Source organism: Rhipicephalus microplus, chromosome 9 (assembly GCF_043290135.1).
Source record: "Rhipicephalus microplus isolate Deutch F79 chromosome 9, USDA_Rmic, whole genome shotgun sequence".
Lineage (NCBI taxonomy): Eukaryota > Metazoa > Arthropoda > Arachnida > Ixodida > Ixodidae > Rhipicephalus > Rhipicephalus microplus.
Window position 1 is genome coordinate 68384174 of NC_134708.1, and position 22464 is coordinate 68406637.

The following is a 22464-nucleotide window of genomic DNA, read 5'->3' on the forward strand; positions in this document are numbered from 1 at the left end:
AGAAAACGAAGAATAATACAGAATCGTATAGCAGTGCACGTTCAATTTTCACCCTATGGTAACTAAAAAATTACTGCTCCCCGTCGGCGAATCCAACCCTGGTCTCTCGCGTGACAGGCGGGGATACTGACCACTATACTAACGAAGATATGCGCATGCACGGCAGACACGATGGTATAGTCTGCGAGATCACAACTCTAGCTTGACATGACTGTTTCAGAGGAAGAGAAAAAAAAACAAAGACACCTGGCGCTCGAGCTTCCCCAATATATTAGCTTACTCTGGAGGAGATGGAGAAAACGAAGATTATTTTGCTGAATGGCATAGCAGTGCTGGTTCAATTTACACCCTATGGTAACTAAAGAATTACTGCTCCCCGTCGGGGAATCGAACCCCGGTCTCCCGCGTGAGAGGCGAAGATATTGTCCACTATAGTAACGAGGATATGCCCGTGCAAGGCAGACACGACGGTTTTGTCTGCGAGATCACAACTCTAGTTTGACATGACTGTTTCAGTGGGAGAGAAAAAATAAAAAGACACCTGGCGCTCGAGCTTCCCCATTATATTAGCTTACTCTGGAGGAGATGGAGAAAACGAAGAATAATACCGAATCGTATAGCAGTGCACGTTCAATTTTCACCCTATGGTAACTAAAAAATTACTGCTCCGCGTCGGTGAATCCAACCCTGGTCTCTCGCGTGACAGGCGGGAATACTGACCACTATACTAACGAAGATATGCGCGTCCACGGCAGACACGACGGTGTTGTCTGCGAGATCACAACTCTAGTTTGACATGACTGTTTCAGTGAGAGAAAAAAAAGCACCTGGCGCTCGAGCTTCCCCATTACATTAGCTTCACTGGAGGAGATGGAGAAAACGAAGATTATTTTACCGAATGGTATAGCAGTGCAGGTTCAATTTCCGCCCTATGGTAATTGAAAAATTACTGCTCCCTGTCGGTGAATCCAACCCCGGTCTCCCGCGTGACAGGCGGGGATACTGACCACTATACTAACGAGGATATGCTCGTCCATGGCAGACACGACGATGTTGTCTGCGAGATCACAACTCTAGTTTGACATGACTATTTCAGTGAGAGAAAAAAAAGCACCTGGCGCTCGAGCTTCCCCATTATATTAGCTTACTCTGGAGGAGATGGAAAAAACGAAGATTATTTTGCCGAATGGTATAGCAGTGCAGGTTCGATTTCCGCCCTATGGTAACTAAAAAATTACTGCTCCCCGTCGGGGAATCGAACCCTTGTCTCCCGCGTGAGAGGCGGGGATACTGTCCACTATACTAACGAGGATATGCGCATGCACGGCAGACACGACGGTGTTGTCTGCGAGATCACAACTCTAAATTGACATGACTGTTTCAGTGAGAGAAAAAAAAGCACCTGGCGCTCGAGCTTTCCCATTACATTAGCTTACTCTGGAGGAGATGGAGAAAACGAAGATTATTTTGCCAAATGGTATAGCAGTGCAGGTTCAATTTCCACCCTATGGTAACTAAAAAACTACTGCTCCCCGTCGGGGAATCGAACCCCGGTCTCCCGCGTGACAGGCGGGGATACTGACCACTATACTAACGAGGATATGCGCATGCACGGCAGACACGATGGTATATTCTGCGAGATCACAACTCTAGTTTGACATAACTGTTTCAGTGAGAGAAAAAAAAGCACCTGGCGCTCGAGCTTCCCCAATATATAAGCTTACTCTGGAGGAGATGGAGAAAACGAAGATTATTTTGCTGAATGGCATAGCAGTGCTGGTTCAATTTCCACCCTATGGTAACTAAAGAATTACTGCTCCCCGTCGGGGAATCGAACCCCGGTCTCCCGCGTGACAGGCGGGGATACTGACCACTATACTAACGAGGATATGCGCATTCAAGGCAGACACGATGGTGTTCTCTGCGAGATCACAACTCTAGCTTGACATGACTGTTTCAGTGGGAGAGAAAAAAAAACAAAGGCACCTGGCGCTAGAGCTTCCCCAATATATTAGCTTACTCTGGAGGAGATGGAGAGAACGAAAATTATATTGCCGAATCGTATAGCAGTGCAGGTTCAATTTCCACCCTATGGTAACTAAAAAGTTACTGCTCCCCGTCGGTGAATCCAACCCCGGTCTCCCGCGTGACAGGCGGGGATACTGACCACTATACTAACGAGGATATGCGCGTCCACTGCAGACACGACGGTGTTGTCTGCGAGATCACAACTCTAGTTTGACATGACTGTTTCAGTGAGAGAAAAAAAGCACCTGGCGCTCGAGCTTCCCCATTATATTAGCTTACTCTGGAGGAGATGGAGAAAACGAAGATTATTTTGCCGAATGGTATAGCAGTGCAGGTTCAATTTCCGCCATATGGTAACTAAAAAATTACTGCTCCCCGTCGGGGAATCGAACCCTGGTCTCCCGCATGAGAGGCGGGGATACTGTCCACTATAGTAACGAGGATATGCCCGTGCACGGCAGACACGACGGTTTTGTCTGCGAGATCACAACTCTAGTTTACGTGACTGTTTCAGTGAGAGAAAAAAAAGCACCTGGCGCTCGAGCTTCCCACTTACATTAGCTTACTCTGGAGGAGATGGAGAAAACGAAGATTATTTTGCCGAATGGTATAGCAGTGCAGGTTCAATTTCCGCCCTATGGTAACTAACAAATTACTGCTCCCCGTCGGGGAATCGAACCCTGGTCTCCCGCGTGACAGGCGGGGATACTGACCACTATACTAACGAGGATATGCGCATCCACGGCAGACACGACTGTGTTGTCTGCGAGATCACAACTCTAGCTTGACATGACTGTTTCAGTGGGAGAGAAAAAAAACAAAGACACCTGGCGCTCGAGCTTCTCCATTATATTAGCTTACTCTGGAGGAGATGGAGAGAATGAAGAATGTTTTGCCGAATAATATAGCAGTGCACGTTCAATTTCCACCCTAAGGTAACTAAAAAATTACTGCTCCCCGTCGGGGAATCGAACCCTGGTCTCCCGCATGAGAGGCGGGGATACTGTCCACTATAGTAACGAGGATATGCGCATGCACGGCAGACACGACGGTATAGTCTGCCAGATCACAACACTAGCTTGACATGACTGCTTCTGTGGGAGAGAAAAAATACAAAGACACCTGGCGTTCGAGCTTCCCCATTATATTAGCTTACTCTGGAGGAGATGGAGAAAACGAAGAATAATACCGAATCGTATAGCAGTGCACGTTCAATTTTCACCCTATGGTAACTAAAAAATTACTTCTCCCCGTCGGTGAATCCAACCCTGGTCTCTCGCGTGACAGGCGGGAATACTGACCACTATACTAACGAAGATATGCGCATGCACGGCAGACACGATGGTATAGTCTGCGAGATCACAACTCTAGCTTGACATGACTGTTTCAGGGGAAAAGAAAAAAAACAAAAACACCTGGCGCTCGAGCTTCCCCAATATATTAGCTTACTCTGGAGGAGATGGAGAGAATGAAGATTATTTTGCCGAATATTATAGCAGTGCTTGTTCAATTTCCACCCTATGGTAACAAAAAAATTACTGCTCCCCGTAGGGGAATCGAACACCGGTCTCCCGAGTGACAGGCGCGGATACTGACCACTATACTAACGAGGATATGCGCGTCCACGGCAGACACGACGGTGTTCTCTGCGAGATCACAACTCTAGCTTGACATGACTGTTTCAGTGGGAGAGAAAAAAACAAAGACACCTGGCGCTCGAGCTTCTCCATTATATTAACTTACTCTGGAGGAGATGGAGAAAACGAAGAATATTTCCGAATCGTATAGCAGTGCAGGTTCAATTTCCGCCCTATGGTAATTGAAAAATTACTGCTCCCCGTCGGTGAATCCAACCCCGGTCTCCCGCGTGACAGGCGGGGATACTGACCACTATACTAACGAGGATATGCTCGTCCATGGCAGACACGACGATGTTGTCTGCGAGATCACAACTCTAGTTGGACATGACTGTTTCAGTGAGAGAAAAAAAAGCACCTGGCGCTCGAGCTTCCCCATTATATTAGCTTACTCTGGAGGAGATGGAAAAAACGAAGATTATTTTGCCGAATGGTATAGCAGTGCAGGTTCGATTTCCGCCCTATGGTAACTAAAAAATTACTGCTCCCCGTCGGGAAATCGAACCCTGGTCTCCCGCGTGAGAGGCGGGGATACTGTCCACTATAGTAACGAGGATATGCACATGCACGGCAGACACGACGGTGTTGTCTGCGAGATCACAACTCTAAATTGACATGACTGTTTCAGTGAGAGAAAAAAAAGCACCTGGCGCTTGAGCTTTCCCATTACATTAGCTTACTCTGGAGGAGATGGAGAAAACGAAGATTATTTTGCCAAATGGTATAGCAGTGCAGGTTCAATTTCCACCCTATGGTAACTAAAAAACTACTGCTCCCCGTCGGGGAATCGAACCCCGGTCTCCCGCGTGACAGGCGGGGATACTGACCACTATACTAACGAGGATATGCACATGCACGGCAGACACGATGGTATTGTCTGCGAGATCACAACTCTAGTTTGACATAACTGTTTCAGTGAGAGAAAAAAAAGCACCTGGCGCTCGAGCTTCCCCAATATATAAGCTTACTCTGGAGGAGATGGAGAAAACGAAGATTATTTTGCTGAATGGCATAGCAGTGCTGGTTCAATTTCCACCCTATGGTAACTAAAGAATTACTGCTCCCCGTCGGGGAATTGAACCCCGGTCTCCCGCGTGACAGGCGGGGATACTGACCACTATACTAACGAGGATATGCGCATTCAAGGCAGACACGATGGTGTTCTCTGCGAGATCACAACTCTAGCTTGACATGACTGTTTCAGTGGGAGAGAAAAAAAAACAAAGGCACCTGGCGCTAGAGCTTCCGCAATATATTAGCTTACTCTGGAGGAGATGGAGAGAACGAAAATTATATTGCCGAATCGTATAGCAGTGCAGGTTCAATTTCCACCCTATGGTAACTAAAAAGTTACTGCTCCCCGTCGGTGAATCCAACCCCGCTCTCCCGCGTGACAGGCGGGGATACTGACCACTATACTAACGAGGATATGCGCATGCACGGCAGACACGATGGTATAGTCTGCGAGATCACAACTCTAGCTTGGCATGACTGTTTCAGTGAGAGAAAAAAAAGCACCTGGCGCTCGAGCTTTCCCATTACATTAGCTTACTCTGGAGGAGATGGAGAAAACGAAGATTATTTTGCCAAATGGTATAGCAGTGCAGGTTCAATTTCCACCCTATGGTAACTAAAAAACTACTGCTCCCCGTCGGGGAATCGAACCCCGGTCTCCCGCGTGACAGGCGGGGATACTGACCACTATACTAACGAGGATATGCGCATGCACGGCAGACACGATGGTATAGTCTGCGAGATCACAACTCTAGCTTGGCATGACTGTTTCAGAGAAAGAGAAAAAAAAACAAAGACACCTGGCGCTCGAGCTTCCCCAATATATTAGCTTACTCTGGAGGAGATGGAGAAAACGAAGATTATTTTGCTGAATGGCATAGCAGTGCTGGTTCAATTTCCACCCTATGGTAACTAAAGAATTACTGCTCCCCGACGGGGAATCGAACCCCGGTCTTCCGCGTGACAGGCGGAGATACTGACCACTATACTAACGAGGATATGCGCATTCAAGGCAGACACGATGGTGTTCTCTGCGAGACCACAACTCTAGCTTGACATGACTGTTTCAGTGAGAGAAAAAAAAGCACCTGGCGCTCGAGCTTCCCCATTATATTAGCTTACTCTGGAGGAGATGGAGAAAACGAAGATTATTTTGCCAAATGGTATAGCAGTGCAGGTTCAATTTCCACCCTATGGTAACTAAAAAATTACTGATCCCCGTCGGGGAATCGAACCCCGGTCTCCCACGTGACAGGCGGGGATACTGACCACTATACTAACGAAGATATGCGCATGCACGGCAGACACGATGGTATAGTCTGCGAGATCACAACTCTAGCTTGGCATGACTGTTTCAGAGAAAGAGAAAAAAAAACAAAGACACCTGGCGCTCGAGCTTCCCCAATATATTAGCTTACTCTGGAGGAGATGGAGAAAACGAAGATTATTTTGCTGAATGGCATAGCAGTGCTGGTTCAATTTCCACCCTATGGTAACTAAAGAATTACTGCTCCCCGACGGGGAATCGAACCCCGGTCTCCCGCGTGACAGGCGGAGATACTGACCACTATACTAACGAGGATATGCGCATTCAAGGCAGACACGATGGTGTTCTCTGCGAGATCACAACTCTAGCTTGACATGACTGTTTCAGTGGGAGAGAAAAAAAAATAAAGGCACCTGGCGCTTGAGCTTCCCCAATATATTAGCTTACTCTGGAGGAGATGGAGAGAACGAAAATTATATTGCCGAATCGTATAGCAGTGCAGGTTCAATTTCCATTCTATGGTAACTAAAAAGTTACTGCTCCCCGTCGGTGAATCCAACCCCGGTCTCCCGCGTGACAGGCGGGGATACTGACCACTATACTAACGAGGATATGCGCGTCCACGGCAGACACGACGGTGTTGTCTGCGAGATCACAACTCTAGCTTGACATGACTGTTTCAGGGGAAACGAAAAAAAACAAAAACACCTGGCGCTCGAGCTTCCCCAATATATTAGCTTACTCTGGAGGAGATGGAGAAAACGAAGATTATTTTCCTGAATGGCATAGCAGTGAAGGTTCAATTTCCACCCTATGGTAACTAAAGAATTACTGCTCCCCGTCGGGGAATCGAACCCCGGTCTCCCGCGTGACAGGCGGGGATACTAACCACTATTCTAACGAGGATATGCGCATTCAAGGCAGACCCGACGGTGTTCTCTGCGAGATCACAACTCTAGCTTGACATGACTGTTTCAGTGGGAGAGAAAAAAAACAAAGACACCTGGCGCTCGAGCTTCCCCAATATATTGCCTTACTCTGGAGGAGATGGAGAGAACGAAAATCATTTTGCCGAATAGTATAGCAGTGCAGGTTCATTTTCCACCCTATGGTAACTAAAAAGTTACTGCTTTCGTCGGTGAATCGAACCCTGGTCTCCCGCGTGAGAGGTGGGGATACTGTCCACTATAGTAACGAGGATATGCCCGTGCACGGCAGACACGACCGTTTTGTCTGCGAGATCACAACTCTAGCTTGACATGACAGTTTCAGTGGGAGAGAAAAAAAAACAGACACCTGGCGCTAGAGCTTCCCCATTAAATTAGCTTACTCTGGAGGAGATGGAGAGAATGAAGATTATTTTGCCGAATATTATAGCAGTGCTTGTTCAATTTCCACCCTATGGTAACAAAAAAATTACTGCTCCCCGTAGGGGAATCGAACACCGGTCTCCCGAGTGACAGGCGGGGATACTGACCACTATTCTAACGAGGATATGCGCATTCAAGGCAGACCCGACGGTGTTCTCTGCGAGATCACAACTCTAGCTTGACATGACTGTTTCAGTGGGAGAGAAAAAAACAAAGACACCTGGCGCTCGAGCTTCTCCATTATATTAACTTACTCTGGAGGAGATGGAGAAAACGAAGAATATTTCCGAATCGTATAGCAGTGCAGGTTCAATTTCCACCCTATGGTAACTAAAAAATTACTGCTCCCCGTCGGTGAATCCAACCCCGGTCTCTCGCGTGACAGGCGCGGATACTGACCACTATACTAACGAGGATATGCGCGTCCACGGCAGACACGACGGTGTTGTCTGCGAGATCACAACTCTAGCTTGACATGACTGTTTCAGGGGAAAAGAAAAAAAAACAAAAACACCTAACGCTCGAGCTTCCCCAATATATTAGCTTACTCTGGAGGAGATGGAGAAAACGAAGATTATTTTCCTGAATGGCATAGCAGTGAAGATTCAATTTCCACCCTATGGTAACTAAAGAATTACTGCTCCCCGTCGGGGAATCGAACCCCGGTCTCCCACGTGACAGGCGGGGATACTAACCACTATTCTAACGAGGATATGCGCATTCAAGGCAGACCCGACGGTGTTCTCTGCGAGATCACAACTCTAGCTTGACATGACTGTTTCAGTGGGAGAGAAAAAAACAAAGACACCTGGCGCTCGAGCTTCTCCATTATATTAACTTACTCTGGAGGAGATGGAAAAAACGAAGAATATTTCCGAATCGTATAGCAGTGCAGGTTCAATTTCCACCCTATAGTAACTAAAAAATTACTGCTCCCCGTCGGTGAATCCAACCCCGGTCTCTCGCGTGACAGGCGCGGATACTGACCACTATACTAACGAGGATATGCGCGTCCACGGCAGACACGACGGTGTTGTCTGCGAGATCACAACTCTAGTTTGACATGACTGTTTCAGTGGGAGAGAAAAAAAAACAAAGGCACCTGGCGCTAGAGCTTCCGCAATATATTAGCTTACTCTGGAGGAGATGGAGAGAACGAAAATTATATTGCCGAATCGTATAGCAGTGCAGGTTCAATTTCCACCCTATGGTAACTAAAAAGTTACTGCTCCCCGTCGGTGAATCCAACCCCGGTCTCCCGCGTGACAGGCGGGGATACTGACCACTATACTAACGAGGATATGCGCATGCACGGCAGACACGACGGTATTGTCTTCGAGATCACAACTCTAGTTTGACATAACTGTTTCAGTGAGAGAAAAAAAAGCACCTGGCGCTCGAGCTTCCCCATTACATTGGTTTACTCTGAAGGAGATGGAAAAAACGAAGATTATTTTGCCGAATGGTATAGCAGTGCAGGTTCGATTTCCGCCCTATGGTAACTAAAAAATTACTGCTCCCCGTCGGGAAATCGAACCCTGGTCTCCCGCGTGAGAGGCGGGGATACTGACCACTATACTAACGAGGATATGCGCATGCACGGCAGACACGACGGTGTTGTCTGCGAGATCACAACTCTAGCTTGACATGACTGTTTCAGTAGGAGAGAAAAAAACAAAGGCACCTGGCGCTAGAGCTTCCGCAATATATTAGCTTACTCTGGAGGAGATGGAGAGAACGAAAATTATATTGCCGAATCGTATAGCAGTGCAGGTTCAATTTCCACCCTATAGTAACTAAAAAATTACTGCTCCCCGTCGGTGAATCCAACCCCGGTCTCTCGCGTGACAGGCGCGGATACTGACCACTATACTAACGAGGATATGCGCGTCCACGGCAGACACGACGGTATTGTCTTCGAGATCACAACTCTAGTTTGACATAACTGTTTCAGTGAGAGAAAAAAAAGCACCTGGCGCTCGAGCTTCCCCATTACATTGGTTTACTCTGAAGGAGATGGAAAAAACGAAGATTATTTTGCCGAATGGTATAGCAGTGCAGGTTCGATTTCCGCCCTATGGTAACTAAAAAATTACTGCTCCCCGTCGGGAAATCGAACCCTGGTCTCCCGCGTGAGAGGCGGGGATACTGACCACTATACTAACGAGGATATGCGCATGCACGGCAGACACGACGGTATTGTCTTCGAGATCACAACTCTAGTTTGACATAACTGTTTCAGTGAGAGAAAAAAAAGCACCTGGCGCTCGAGCTTCCCCATTACATTGGTTTACTCTGAAGGAGATGGAAAAAACGAAGATTATTTTGCCGAATGGTATAGCAGTGCAGGTTCGATTTCCGCCCTATGGTAACTAAAAAATTACTGCTCCCCGTCGGGAAATCGAACCCTGGTCTCTCGCGTGACAGGCGCGGATACTGACCACTATACTAACGAGGATATGCGCATGCACGGCAGACACGACGATGTTGTCTGCGAGATCACAACTCTAGTTGGACATGACTGTTTCAGTGAGAGAAAAAAAAGCACCTGGCGCTCGAGCTTCCCCATTATATTAGCTTACTCTGGAGGAGATGGAAAAAACGAAGATTATTTTGCCGAATGGTATAGCAGTGCAGGTTCGATTTCCGCCCTATGGTAACTAAAAAATTACTGCTCCCCGTCGGGAAATCGAACCCTGGTCTCCCGCGTGAGAGGCGGGGATACTGTCCACTATAGTAACGAGGATATGCACATGCACGGCAGACACGACGGTGTTGTCTGCGAGATCACAACTCTAGCTTGACATGAATGTTTCAGTAGGAGAGAAAAAAACAAAGACACCTGGCGCTCGAGCTTCCCCATTACATTGGCTTACTCTGAAGGAGATGGAAAAAACGAAGATTATTTTGCCAAATGGTATAGCAGTGCAGGTTCAATTTCCACCCTATGGTAACTAAAAAATTACTGCTCCCCGTCGGGGAATCGAACCCCGCTCTCCCGCGTGACAGGCGGGGATACTGACCACTATACTAACGAGGATATGCGCATGCACGGCAGACACGACGGTATTGTCTTCGAGATCACAACTCTAGTTTGACATGACTGCTTCAGTGAGAGAAAAAAAAGTACCTGGCGCTCGAGCTTCCCCATTATATTGGTTTACTCTGAAGGAGATGGAAAAAACGAAGATTATTTTGTCAAATGGTATAGCAGTGCAGGTTCAATTTCCACCCTATGGTAACTAAAAAATTACTGATCCCCGTCGGGGAATCGAACCCCGGTCTCCCACGTGACAGGCGGGGATACTGACCACTATACTAACGAAGATATGCGCATGCACGGCAGACACGATGGTATAGTCTGCGAGATCACAACTCTAGCTTGGCATGACTGTTTCAGAGAAAGAGAAAAAAAAACAAAGACACCTGGCGCTCGAGCTTCCCCAATATATTAGCTTACTCTGGAGGAGATGGAGAAAACGAAGATTATTTTGCTGAATGGCATAGCAGTGCTGGTTCAATTTCCACCCTATGGTAACTAAAGAATTTCTGCTCCCCGTCGGGGAATCGAACCCCGGTCTCCCGCGTGACAGGCGGAGATACTGACCACTATACTAACGAGGATATGCGCATTCAAGGCAGACACGATGGTGTTCTCTGCGAGATCACAACTCTAGCTTGACATGACTGTTGCAGTGGGAGAGAAAAAAAAACAAAGGCACCTGGCGCTTGAGCTTCCCCAATATATTAGCTTACTCTGGAGGAGATGGAGAGAACGAAAATTATATTGCCGAATCGTATAGCAGTGCAGGTTCAATTTCCATTCTATGGTAACTAAAAAGTTAATGCTCCCCGTCGGTGAATCCAACCCCGGTCTCCCGCGTGACAGGCGGGGATACTGACCACTATACTAACGAGGATATGCGCGTCCACGGCAGACACGACGGTGTTGTCTGCGAGATCACAACTCTAGTTTGACATGACTGTTTCAGTGAGAGAAAAAAAAGCACCTGGCGCTCGAGCTTCCCCATTATATTAGCTTACTCTGGAGGAGATGGAGAAAACGAAGATTATTTTGCCGAATGGCATAGCAGTGCAGGTTCAATTTCCACCCTATGGTAACTAAAAAACTACTGCTCCCCGTCGGGGAATCGAACCCCGCTCTCCCGCGTGACAGGCGGGGATACTGACCACTATACTAACGAGGATATGCGCGTCCACGGCAGACACGACGGTGTTGTCGGCGAGATCACAACTCTAGTTTGACATGACTGTTTCAGTGAGAGAAAAAAAAGCACCTGGCGCTCGAGCTTCCCCATTACATTAGCTTCTCTGGAGGAGACGGAGAAAACGAAGATTATTTTACCGAATGGTATAGCAGTGAAGGTTCAATTTCCGCCCTATGGTAATTGAAAAATTACTGCTCCCCGTCGGTGAATCCAACGCCGGTCTCCCGCGTGACAGGCGGGGATACTGACCACTATACTAACGAGGATATGCTCGTCCATGGCAGACACGACGATGTTGTCTGCGAGATCACAACTCTAGTTTGACATGACTGTTTCATTGAGAGAAAAAAAAAGCACCTGGCGCTCGAGCTTCCCCATTATATTAGCTTACTCTGGAGGAGATGGAGAAAACGAAGATTATTTTGCTGAATGGCATAGCAGTGCTGGTTCAATTTCCACCCTATGGTAACTAAAGAATTACTGCTCCCCGTCGGGGAATCGAACCCCGGTCTCCCGCGTGACAGGCGGGGATACTGACCACTATACTACCGAGGATATGTGCATTCAAGGCAGACACGATGGTGTTCTCTGCGAGATCACAACTCTAGTTGGACATGACTGTTTCAGTGAGAGAAAAAAAAGCACCTGGCGCTCGAGCTTCCCCATTATATTAGCTTACTCTGGAGGAGATGGAAAAAACGAAGATTATTTTGCCGAATGGTATAGCAGTGCAGGTTCGATTTCCGCCCTATGGTAACTAAAAAATTACTGCTCCCCGTCGGGAAATCGAACCCTGGTCTCCCGCGTGAGAGGCGGGGATACTGTCCACTATAGTAACGAGGATATGCACATGCACGGCAGACACGACGGTGTTGTCTGCGAGATCACAACTCTAGCTTGACATGAATGTTTCAGTAGGAGAGAAAAAAACAAAGACACCTGGCGCTCGAGCTTCCCCATTACAATGGCTTACTCTGAAGGAGATGGAAAAAACGAAGATTATTTTGCCAAATGGTATAGCAGTGCAGGTTCAATTTCCACCCTATGGTAACTAAAAAATTACTGCTCCCCGTCGGGGAATCGAACCCCGCTCTCCCGCGTGACAGGCGGGGATACTGACCACTATACTAACGAGGATATGCGCATGCACGGCAGACACGACGGTATTGTCTTCGAGATCACAACTCTAGTTTGACATAACTGTTTCAGTGAGAGAAAAAAAAGCACCTGGCGCTCGAGCTTCCCCATTACATTGGTTTACTCTGAAGGAGATGGAAAAAACGAAGATTATTTTGCCAAATGGTATAGCAGTGCAGGTTCAATTTCCACCCTAAGGTAACTAAAAAATTACTGATCCCCGTCGGGGAATCGAACCCCGGTCTCCCACGTGACAGGCGGGGATACTGACCACTATACTAACGAAGATATGCGCATGCACGGCAGACACGATGGTATAGTCTGCGAGATCACAACTCTAGCTTGGCATGACTGTTTCAGAGAAAGAGAAAAAAAAACAAAGACACCTGGCGCTCGAGCTTCCCCAGTATATTAGCTTACTCTGGAGGAGATGGAGAAAACGAAGATTATTTTGCTGAATGGCATAGCAGTGCTGGTTCAATTTCCACCCTATGGTAACTAAAGAATTTCTGCTCCCCGTCGGGGAATCGAACCCCGGTCTCCCGCGTGACAGGCGGAGATACTGACCACTATACTAACGAGGATATGCGCATTCAAGGCAGACACGATGGTGTTCTCTGCGAGATCACAACTCTAGCTTGACATGACTGTTGCAGTGGGAGAGAAAAAAAAACAAAGGCACCTGGCGCTTGAGCTTCCCCAATATATTAGCTTACTCTGGAGGAGATGGAGAGAACGAAAATTATATTGCCGAATCGTATAGCAGTGCAGGTTCAATTTCCATTCTATGGTAACTAAAAAGTTACTGCTCCCCGTCGGTGAATCCAACCCCGGTCTCCCGCGTGACAGGCGGGGATACTGACCACTATACTAACGAGGATATGCGCGTCCACGGCAGACACGACGGTGTTGTCTGCGAGATCACAACTCTAGTTTGACATGACTGTTTCAGTGAGAGAAAAAAAAGCACCTGGCGCTCGAGCTTCCCCATTACATTGGTTTACTCTGAAGGAGATGGAAAAAACGAAGATTATTTTGCCGAATGGCATAGCAGTGCAGGTTCAATTTCCACCCTATGGTAACTAAAAAATTACTGCTCCCCGTCGGGGAATCGAACCCCGCTCTCCCGCGTGACAGGCGGGGATACTGACCACTATACTAACGAGGATATGCGCGTCCACGGCAGACACGACGGTGTTGTCGGCGAGATCACAACTCTAGTTTGACATGACTGTTTCAGTGAGAGAAAAAAAAGCACCTGGCGCTCGAGCTTCCCCATTACATTAGCTTCTCTGGAGGAGACGGAGAAAACGAAGATTATTTTACCGAATGGTATAGCAGTGAAGGTTCAATTTCCGCCCTATGGTAATTGAAAAATTACTGCTCCCCGTCGGTGAATCCAACGCCGGTCTCCCGCGTGACAGGCGGGGATACTGACCACTATACTAACGAGGATATGCTCGTCCATGGCAGACACGACGATGTTGTCTGCGAGATCACAACTCTAGTTTGACATGACTGTTTCATTGAGAGAAAAAAAAGCACCTGGCGCTCGAGCTTCCCATTATATTAGCTTACTCTGGAGGAGATGGAGAAAACGAAGATTATTTTGCTGAATGGCATAGCAGTGCTGGTTCAATTTCCACCCTATGGTAACTAAAGAATTACTGCTCCCCGTCGGGGAATCGAACCCCGGTCTCCCGCGTGACAGGCGGGGATACTGACCACTATACTAACGAGGATATGCGCATTCAAGGCAGACACGATGGTGTTCTCTGCGAGATCACAACTCTAGCTTGACATGACTGTTTCAGTGGGAGAGAAAAAAAAACAAAGGCACCTGGCTGTAGAGCTTCCCCAATATATTAGCTTACTCTGGAGGAGATGGAGAAAACGAAAATTATATTGCCGAATCGTAGAGCAGTGCAGGTTCAATTTCCACTCTATGGTAACTAAAAAGCTTCTGCTCCCCGTCGGTGAATCGAACCCCGGTCTCCCGCGTGACAGGCGGGGATACTGACCACTATACTAACGAGGATATGCTCGTCCATGGCAGACACGACGATGTTGTCTGCGAGATCACAACTCTAGTTTGACATGACTGTTTCATTGAGAGAAAAAAAAAGCACCTGGCGCTCGAGCTTCCCCATTATATTAGCTTACTCTGGAGGAGATGGAAAAAACGAAGATTATTTTGCCGAATGGTATAGCAGTGCAGGTTCAATTTCCGCCCTATGGTAACTATAAAATTACTGCTCCCCGTCGAGGAATCGAATCCCGTTCTCCCGCGTGACAGGCGGGGATACTGACCACTATACTAACGAGGATATGCGCATTCAAGGCAGACACGATGGTGTTGTCTGCGAGATCACAACTCTAGTTTGACATGACTGTTTCAGTGAGAGAAAAAAAAGCACCTGGCGCTCGAGCTTCCCCATTATATTAGCTTACTCTGGAGGAGATGGAGAAAACGAAGATTATTTTGCCGAATGGCATAGCAGTGCAGGTTCAATTTCCACCTTATGGTAACTAAAAAATTACTGCTCCCCGTCGGGGAATCAAACCCCGCTCTCCCGCGTGACAGGCGGGGATACTGACCACTATACTAACGAGGATATGCGCGTCCACGGCAGGCACGACGGTGTTGTCTGCGAGATCACAACTCTAGTTTGACATGACTGTTTCAGTGAGAGAAAAAAAAGCACCTGGCGCTCGAGCTTCCCCATTATATTAGCTTACTCTGGAGGAGATGGAGAAAACGAAGATTATTTTGCCGAATGGCATAGCAGTGCAGGTTCAATTTCCGCCCTATGGTAACTAAAAAATTACTGCTCCCCGTCGGGGAATCGAACCCTGGTCTCCCGCGTGAGAGGCGGGGATACTGTCCACTATAGTAACGAGGATATGCCCGTGCACGGCAGACACGACGGTTTTGTCTGCGAGATCACAACTCTACTTTGACATGACTGTTTCAGTGAGAGAAAAAAAAGCACCTGGCGCTCGAGCTTCTCAATTACATTAGCTTACTCTGGAGGAGATGGAGAAAACGAAGATTATTTTGCCGAATGGTATAGCAGCGCAGGTTCAATTTCCGCCCTATGGTAACTAACAAATTACTGCTCCCCGTCGGGGAATCGAACCCTGGTCTCACGCGTGACAGGCGGGGATACTGACCACTATACTAACGAGGATATGCGCATCCACGGCAGACACGACTGTGTTGGCTGCGAGATCACAACTCTAGCTTGACATGACTGTTTCAGTGGGAGAGAAAAAAAAACAAAGATACCTGGCGCTCGAGCTTCTCCATTATATTAGCTTACTCTGGAGGAGATGGAGAGAATGAAGATTATTTTGCCGAATAATATAGCAGTGCACGTTCAATTTCCACCCTATGGTAACTAAAAAATTACTGCTCCCCGTCGGGGAATCGAACACCGGTCTCCCGCGTGACAGGCGGGGATCTGACCACTATACTAACGAGGATATGCGCATGCACGGCAGACACGACGGTATAGTCTGCGAGATCACAACTCTAGCTTGACATGACTGTTTCAGTGGGAGAGAAAAAATACAAAGGCACTTGGCGCTCGAGCTTCACCATTATATTAGCTTACACTGGAGGAGATGGAGAAAACGAAGAATAATACCGAATCGTATAGCAGTGCACGTTCAATTTTCACCCTATGGTAACTAAAAAATTACTGCTCCCCGTCGGGGAATCGAACACCGGTCTCCCGCGTGACAGGCGGGGATCTGACCACTATACTAACGAGGATATGCGCATGCACGGCAGACACGATGGTATAGTCTGCGAGATCACAACTCTAGCTTGACATGACTGTTTCAGTGGGAGAGAAAAAATACAAAGGCACTTGGCGCTCGAGCTTCCCCATTATATTAGCTTACACTGGAGGAGATGGAGAAAACGAAGAATAATACCGAATTGTATAGCAGTGCACGTTCAATTTTCACCCTATGGTAACTAAAAAATTACTGCTCCCCGTCGGGGAATCGAACACCGGTCTCCCGCGTGACAGGCGGGGATCTGACCACTATACTAACGAGGATATGCGCATGCACGGCAGACACGACGGTATAGTCTGCGAGATCACAACTCTAGCTTGACATGACTGTTTCAGTGGGAGAGAAAAAATACAAAGGCACTTGGCGCTCGAGCTTCCCCATTATATTAGCTTACACTGGAGGAGATGGAGAAAACGAAGAATAATACCGAATTGTATAGCAGTGCACGTTCAATTTTCACCCTATGGTAACTAAAAAATTACTGCTCCCCGTCGGGGAATCGAACACCGGTCTCCCGCTTGACAGGCGGGGATCTGACCACTATACTAACGAGGATATGCGCATGCACGGCAGACACGCCGGTGTTGTCTGCGAGACCACAACTCTAGTTTGACATGACTGTTTCAGTGAGAGAAAAAAAAGCACCTGGCGCTCGAGCTTCCCCTTTATATTAGCTTACTCTGGACGAGATGGAGAAAACGAAGATTATTTTGCCGAATGGTATAGCAGTGCAGGTTCAATTTCCGCCCTATGGTAACTAAAAAATTACTGCTCCCCGTCGGGGAATCGAACACCGGTCTCCCGCGTGACAGGCGGGGATCTGACCACTATACTAACGAGGATATGCGCATGTACGGCCGACACGCCGGTGTTGTCTGCGAGACCACAACTCTAGTTTGACATGACTGTTTCAGTGGGAGAGAAAAAATACAAAGGCACTTGGCGCTCGAGCTTCCCCATTATATTAGCTTACACTGGAGGAGATGGAGAAAACGAAGAATAATACCGAATCGTATAGCAGTGCACGTTCAATTTCCACCCTATGGTAACTAAAAAATTACTGCTCCCCGTCGGGGAATCGAACACCGGTCTCCCGCGTGACAGGCGGGGATCTGACCACTATACTAACGAGGATATGCGCATGCACGGCAGACACGATGGTATAGTCTGCGAGATCACAACTCTAGCTTGACATGACTGTTTCAGTGGGAGAGAAAAAATACAAAGGCACTTGGCGCTCGAGCTTCCCCATTATATTAGCTTACACTGGAGGAGATGGAGAAAACGAAGAATAATACCGAATCGTATAGCAGTGCACGTTCAATTTCCACCCTATGGTAACTAAAAAATTACTGCTCTCCGTCGGGGAATCGAACACCGGTCTCCCGCGTGACAGGCGGGGATCTGACCACTATACTAACGAGGATATGCGCATGCACGGCAGACACGACGGTATAGTCTGCGAGATCACAACTCTAGCTTGACATGACTGTTTCAGTGGGAGAGAAAAAATACAAAGGCACTTGGCGCTCGAGCTTCCCCATTATATTAGCTTACACTGGAGGAGATGGAGAAAACGAAGAATAATACCGAATTGTATAGCAGTGCACGTTCAATTTTCACCCTATGGTAACTAAAAAATTACTGCTCCCCGTCGGGGAATCGAACACCGGTCTCCCGCGTGACAGGCGGGGATCTGACCACTATACTAACGAGGATATGCGCATGCACGGCAGACACGCCGGTGTTGTCTGCGAGACCACAACTCTAGTTTGACATGACTGTTTCAGTGGGAGAGAAAAAATACAAAGGCACTTGGCGCTGGAGCTTCCCCATTATATTAGCTTACACTGGAGGAGATGGAGAAAACGAAGAATAATACCGAATCGTATAGCAGTGCACGTTCAATTTCCACCCTATGGTAACTAAAAAATTACTGCTCCCCGTCGGGGAATCGAACACCGGTCTCCCGCGTGACAGGCGGGGATCTGACCACTATACTAACGAGGATATGCGCATGCACGGCAGACACGATGGTATAGTCTGCGAGATCACAACTCTAGCTTGACATGACTGTTTCAGTGGGAGAGAAAAAATACAAAGGCACTTGGCGCTCGAGCTTCCCCATTATATTAGCTTACACTGGAGGAGATGGAGAAAACGAAGAATAATACCGAATCGTATAGCAGTGCACGTTCAATTTCCACCCTATGGTAACTAAAAAATTACTGCTCCCCGTCGGGGAATCGAACACCGGTCTCCCGCGTGACAGGCGGGGATCTGACCACTATACTAACGAGGATATGCGCATGCACGGCAGACACGCCGGTGTTGTCTGCGAGATCACAACTCTAGTTTGACATGACTGTTTCAGTGAGAGAAAAAAAAGCACCTGGCGCTCGAGCTTCCCCTTTATATTAGCTTACTCTGGACGAGATGGAGAAAACGAAGATTATTTTGCCGAATGGTATAGCAGTGCAGGTTCAATTTCCGCCCTATGGTAACTAAAAAATTACTGCTCCCCGTCGGGGAATCGAACCCTGGCCTCCCGCGTGAGAGGCGGGGATACTGTCCACTATAGTAACGAGGATATGCCCGTGCACAGCAGACACGACGGTTTTGTCTGCGAGATCACAACTCTACTTTGACATGAGTGTTTCAGTGAGAGAAAAGAAAGCACCTGGCGCTCGAGCTTCTCAATTACATTAGCTTACTCTGGAGGAGATGGAGAAAACGAAGATTATTTTGCCGAATGGTATAGCTGTGCAGGTTCAATTTCCGCCCTATGGTAACTAACAAATTACTGCTCCCCGTCGGGGAATCGAACCCTGGTCTCACGCGTGACAGGCGGGGATACTGACCACTATACTAACGAGGATATGCGCATCCACGGCAGACACGACTGTGTTGTCTGCGAGATCACAACTCTAGCTTGACATGACTGTTTCAGTGGGAGAGAAAAAAAACAAAGATACCTGGTGCTCGAGCTTCTCCATTATATTGTCACCAATCTTGTCTCACTCAAGGAAACCTTCCGCAGAACTGCTCGTCAAGCTAGGACAAAAAGAAAAACTGCTCCAACCCAACCTCTTCGTCCTCTTCCACACGAAAACCACGCGAATTCATGCGGCATTAAAAAGCGGCTCAATCCCAACCTCTTCGTCCTCTTCCACACGAAAACCACGCGAATTCATGCGGCATTAGTCCCCCCTTTTAAAAAGCATCGACTCGATGCTTCTAAATAAAAAGAAGAAGAAAAAAAAACCCATAATTAGAACACGCGTTGACGTAGAGAATGACAAAGTGAGTGCCAGGGAAAACAAAGAGGGCGCACAAGCACTTGGACCATGCGCGAACACAACAGCACCAGTGGAAGAGTCAAGAAAAAAAAAAAAAACACCACATGAGATCACTGTCACGTTTGCGAAGTAACTCGCAAGCACAGAGACTATTGTGTGTAGTACGGCTTGAGTCGTACGACATGCACAGTTTCGGGCCGATGTTGTCGACGTGACGACACTGTGCCGTCCGGAAGTACTTCGTATGTAAGGTCACTCACACGTCGGATAACCTTGTATGGTCCGAAATAACGGCTCAGAAGCTTTTCAGACAAGCCTGGTCGTCGGACAGGAGTCCACACCCACACTCGTTCACCCGGGTGGTATGCGACGTTTCGACGGCGAAGGTTGTAACGTCGTGCATCTGCGTCTTGTTGGTGACCGATGTTCACGCGAGCCAGTTGACGAGCCTCTTCGGCGTACTGCGTGTATTGCTCGGCTTCTGGAGAAAGAGCATCGCTATTATCGTACGGCAGCATAGCGTCAAGCATCGTTTGTACGTTGCGTCCATAAACAAGGTGGAAAGGTGAAAATCGGGTTGTTTCCTGCATTGCCGTATTGTATGCGAACGTGACGTATGGGAGGATATCGTCCCAGGTTTTGTGCTGCACGTCCACGTACATTGACAGCATGTCCGCTATGGTCTTGTTGAGCCTTTCCGTCAGTCCATTACTTTGTGGGTGGTAAGCCGTTGTTTTTCGGTGACTCGTGCAGCTCAGTCTGAAAATGTCCTCTAGCATTTGTGCCGTAAATGATGTTCCTCTATCCGTAATCACACATGACGGCGCGCCGTGCCGGAGGACGATGTGCTGCACGAAGAACTTCGCCACTTCAGACGCCGTGCCGCGGGGTAATGCCTTTGTCTCAGCATACCGGGTCAAGTAATCGGTTGCCACTATAATCCATTTGTTACCAGTGGCCGACAAAGGGAAGGGTCCTAGAAGGTCCATTCCCACGAGGTCGAAAGGTGTCCGTGGTGGTGTAATAGGGTGGAGAAGGCCCGCAGGTTTCACGGGTGGCGTCTTGCGACGCTGGCACTCGCGGCAGCCTTGCACGTAGCGGTGTACACTGGTCGAAAGTCGTGGCCAATAGTACTGCTGGCGCACTCTGGCGAGAGTCCGCGAGTAGCCCAAGTGTCCCGACGTGGGCTCGTCATGGCACGCGAGGAGGATGTCATCCCGCATGTCGGCTGGTACAACGAGGAGGAAGGCTTTGTTGCTACCTCGAGCATTTTTCTTGTAAAGAATGCCCCTCCTTAGACAAAAGGATGACAATTCGCGAGCGATGCGCCGAGGAGTGTGAGAATTTCGGCCTTCTAAGGAATCAATAATAGGGCGCAATTCCTGATCGGCTCTCTGTCTAGACATAAAGTCAGAATCACTGAGGGCTCCGAGAAAACCATCAGCATATTCCGAGTCCATATCAGGATGTCCCACGGGTGCTCGAGAAAGTGCGTCGGCATCTTCGTGCTTGCGCCCAGACCTATACACAATCATGATGTCAAACTCTTGCAAGCGCAAACTCCACCGAGCGAGACGACCAGACGGGTCACGGAGATTGGCCAGCCAACACAGCGAATGGTGATCGGTCACCACCTTGAAGGGACGGCCGTAGAGGTAAGGTCGAAACTTTGCCGTTGCCCACACGACTGCGAGGCATTCCTTCTCTGAAGTGGAGTAGTTGGCCTCGGCTCGAGAGAGAGTACGACTGGCGTAAGCTATGACATGTTCTACGCCGTTGTGCCGTTGTACAAGGACAGCGCCAAGTCCGACGTTGCTTGCATCCGTGTGAACTTCGGTATCAGCGTCCTCATCAAAATGCGCAAGAACAGGTGCCTCTTGCATTCGCTGCCGTAACTCTGTGAAAGCTGCTTCTTGCTCTGTAGTCCAGGCAAACGGTACATCATCTCGGGTGAGTCGCGTGAGCGGTTCGGCTATCGTCGAGAAGTTGGTAATGAATCGGCGATAATAAGCACACAAGCCGAGAAAACGCCGTACCGCTTTTTTGTCTGACGGCACAGGAAAGGTGGCGACTGCTGCAGTTTTTTCTGGGTCAGGCCGCACTCCATCCGCACTCACAACATGTCCCAGAAATTTCAGCTCATCGTAGCCGAAATGGCACTTCTGGGGTTTTAGCGTGAGTTCGGCCGAACGAATAGCTTCCAGAACCATTCTTAGACGCTTCAGATGTTCTTCGAAACTCTCGGCAAAGATGACCACATCATCAAGGTATACAAGGCAGCTTTGCCACTTCAAGCCAGCGAGGACGGTATCCATCATTCGCTGGAATGTTGCGGGAGCCGAACAGAGGCCGAAAGGAAGAACTCTGAATTCATAAAGCCCATCGGGAGTTACAAACGCTGTCTTCTCTCTGTCTCGCTCATCGACCTCTATCTGCCAATAGCCGCTCTTCAAATCTATCGATGAAAAATACTTCGCGTGTCGTAGCCTGTCGAGAGAATCATCAACCCGTGGAAGCGGGTAGACGTCTTTTTTGGTGACGCTATTGAGTTTCCTGTAGTCAACACAGAATCGCAGCGTTCCGTCTTTCTTCTTTACTAGAACGACTGGCGAGGACCACGGGCTGCTCGACGGTTGTATTACCCCGTCGTCAAGCATCTCCTTTACCTGCGTCTGT

The 22464-nt window shown here is 48.2% G+C and overlaps 24 non-coding genes across 24 annotated transcripts; all 24 read right to left on the reverse strand.

Moving 5' to 3' along the window:
* Positions 1-1528: 1528 nt before the first annotated feature.
* On the reverse strand, positions 1529-1600 carry TRNAD-GUC (transfer RNA aspartic acid (anticodon GUC)). The gene has a single exon. It is a non-coding gene; the product is annotated as a tRNA-Asp (tRNA).
* Positions 1601-1816: 216 nt separating this feature from the next.
* TRNAD-GUC (transfer RNA aspartic acid (anticodon GUC)) lies at positions 1817-1888 on the reverse strand. Its single transcript has one exon. It is a non-coding gene; the product is annotated as a tRNA-Asp (tRNA).
* Positions 1889-2686: 798 nt separating this feature from the next.
* TRNAD-GUC (transfer RNA aspartic acid (anticodon GUC)) lies at positions 2687-2758 on the reverse strand. The gene has a single exon. It is a non-coding gene; the product is annotated as a tRNA-Asp (tRNA).
* A 1679-nt stretch (positions 2759-4437) lies between these two features.
* TRNAD-GUC (transfer RNA aspartic acid (anticodon GUC)) lies at positions 4438-4509 on the reverse strand. Its single transcript has one exon. It is a non-coding gene; the product is annotated as a tRNA-Asp (tRNA).
* Positions 4510-4725: 216 nt separating this feature from the next.
* Positions 4726-4797, reverse strand: TRNAD-GUC (transfer RNA aspartic acid (anticodon GUC)). The gene has a single exon. It is a non-coding gene; the product is annotated as a tRNA-Asp (tRNA).
* Positions 4798-5309: 512 nt separating this feature from the next.
* On the reverse strand, positions 5310-5381 carry TRNAD-GUC (transfer RNA aspartic acid (anticodon GUC)). Its single transcript has one exon. It is a non-coding gene; the product is annotated as a tRNA-Asp (tRNA).
* Positions 5382-5605: 224 nt separating this feature from the next.
* TRNAD-GUC (transfer RNA aspartic acid (anticodon GUC)) lies at positions 5606-5677 on the reverse strand. Its single transcript has one exon. It is a non-coding gene; the product is annotated as a tRNA-Asp (tRNA).
* A 216-nt stretch (positions 5678-5893) lies between these two features.
* Positions 5894-5965, reverse strand: TRNAD-GUC (transfer RNA aspartic acid (anticodon GUC)). Its single transcript has one exon. It is a non-coding gene; the product is annotated as a tRNA-Asp (tRNA).
* Positions 5966-6189: 224 nt separating this feature from the next.
* Positions 6190-6261, reverse strand: TRNAD-GUC (transfer RNA aspartic acid (anticodon GUC)). Its single transcript has one exon. It is a non-coding gene; the product is annotated as a tRNA-Asp (tRNA).
* A 519-nt stretch (positions 6262-6780) lies between these two features.
* Positions 6781-6852, reverse strand: TRNAD-GUC (transfer RNA aspartic acid (anticodon GUC)). Its single transcript has one exon. It is a non-coding gene; the product is annotated as a tRNA-Asp (tRNA).
* A 3432-nt stretch (positions 6853-10284) lies between these two features.
* TRNAD-GUC (transfer RNA aspartic acid (anticodon GUC)) lies at positions 10285-10356 on the reverse strand. Its single transcript has one exon. It is a non-coding gene; the product is annotated as a tRNA-Asp (tRNA).
* Positions 10357-10572: 216 nt separating this feature from the next.
* On the reverse strand, positions 10573-10644 carry TRNAD-GUC (transfer RNA aspartic acid (anticodon GUC)). Its single transcript has one exon. It is a non-coding gene; the product is annotated as a tRNA-Asp (tRNA).
* Positions 10645-10868: 224 nt separating this feature from the next.
* Positions 10869-10940, reverse strand: TRNAD-GUC (transfer RNA aspartic acid (anticodon GUC)). Its single transcript has one exon. It is a non-coding gene; the product is annotated as a tRNA-Asp (tRNA).
* A 512-nt stretch (positions 10941-11452) lies between these two features.
* On the reverse strand, positions 11453-11524 carry TRNAD-GUC (transfer RNA aspartic acid (anticodon GUC)). The gene has a single exon. It is a non-coding gene; the product is annotated as a tRNA-Asp (tRNA).
* A 504-nt stretch (positions 11525-12028) lies between these two features.
* Positions 12029-12100, reverse strand: TRNAD-GUC (transfer RNA aspartic acid (anticodon GUC)). The gene has a single exon. It is a non-coding gene; the product is annotated as a tRNA-Asp (tRNA).
* Positions 12101-12610: 510 nt separating this feature from the next.
* Positions 12611-12682, reverse strand: TRNAD-GUC (transfer RNA aspartic acid (anticodon GUC)). Its single transcript has one exon. It is a non-coding gene; the product is annotated as a tRNA-Asp (tRNA).
* A 216-nt stretch (positions 12683-12898) lies between these two features.
* Positions 12899-12970, reverse strand: TRNAD-GUC (transfer RNA aspartic acid (anticodon GUC)). The gene has a single exon. It is a non-coding gene; the product is annotated as a tRNA-Asp (tRNA).
* Positions 12971-13194: 224 nt separating this feature from the next.
* Positions 13195-13266, reverse strand: TRNAD-GUC (transfer RNA aspartic acid (anticodon GUC)). Its single transcript has one exon. It is a non-coding gene; the product is annotated as a tRNA-Asp (tRNA).
* Positions 13267-13778: 512 nt separating this feature from the next.
* On the reverse strand, positions 13779-13850 carry TRNAD-GUC (transfer RNA aspartic acid (anticodon GUC)). The gene has a single exon. It is a non-coding gene; the product is annotated as a tRNA-Asp (tRNA).
* Positions 13851-14352: 502 nt separating this feature from the next.
* TRNAD-GUC (transfer RNA aspartic acid (anticodon GUC)) lies at positions 14353-14424 on the reverse strand. The gene has a single exon. It is a non-coding gene; the product is annotated as a tRNA-Asp (tRNA).
* A 224-nt stretch (positions 14425-14648) lies between these two features.
* TRNAD-GUC (transfer RNA aspartic acid (anticodon GUC)) lies at positions 14649-14720 on the reverse strand. Its single transcript has one exon. It is a non-coding gene; the product is annotated as a tRNA-Asp (tRNA).
* A 505-nt stretch (positions 14721-15225) lies between these two features.
* Positions 15226-15297, reverse strand: TRNAD-GUC (transfer RNA aspartic acid (anticodon GUC)). The gene has a single exon. It is a non-coding gene; the product is annotated as a tRNA-Asp (tRNA).
* Positions 15298-15801: 504 nt separating this feature from the next.
* On the reverse strand, positions 15802-15873 carry TRNAD-GUC (transfer RNA aspartic acid (anticodon GUC)). The gene has a single exon. It is a non-coding gene; the product is annotated as a tRNA-Asp (tRNA).
* Positions 15874-19295: 3422 nt separating this feature from the next.
* Positions 19296-19367, reverse strand: TRNAD-GUC (transfer RNA aspartic acid (anticodon GUC)). Its single transcript has one exon. It is a non-coding gene; the product is annotated as a tRNA-Asp (tRNA).
* Positions 19368-22464: the final 3097 nt, after the last annotated feature.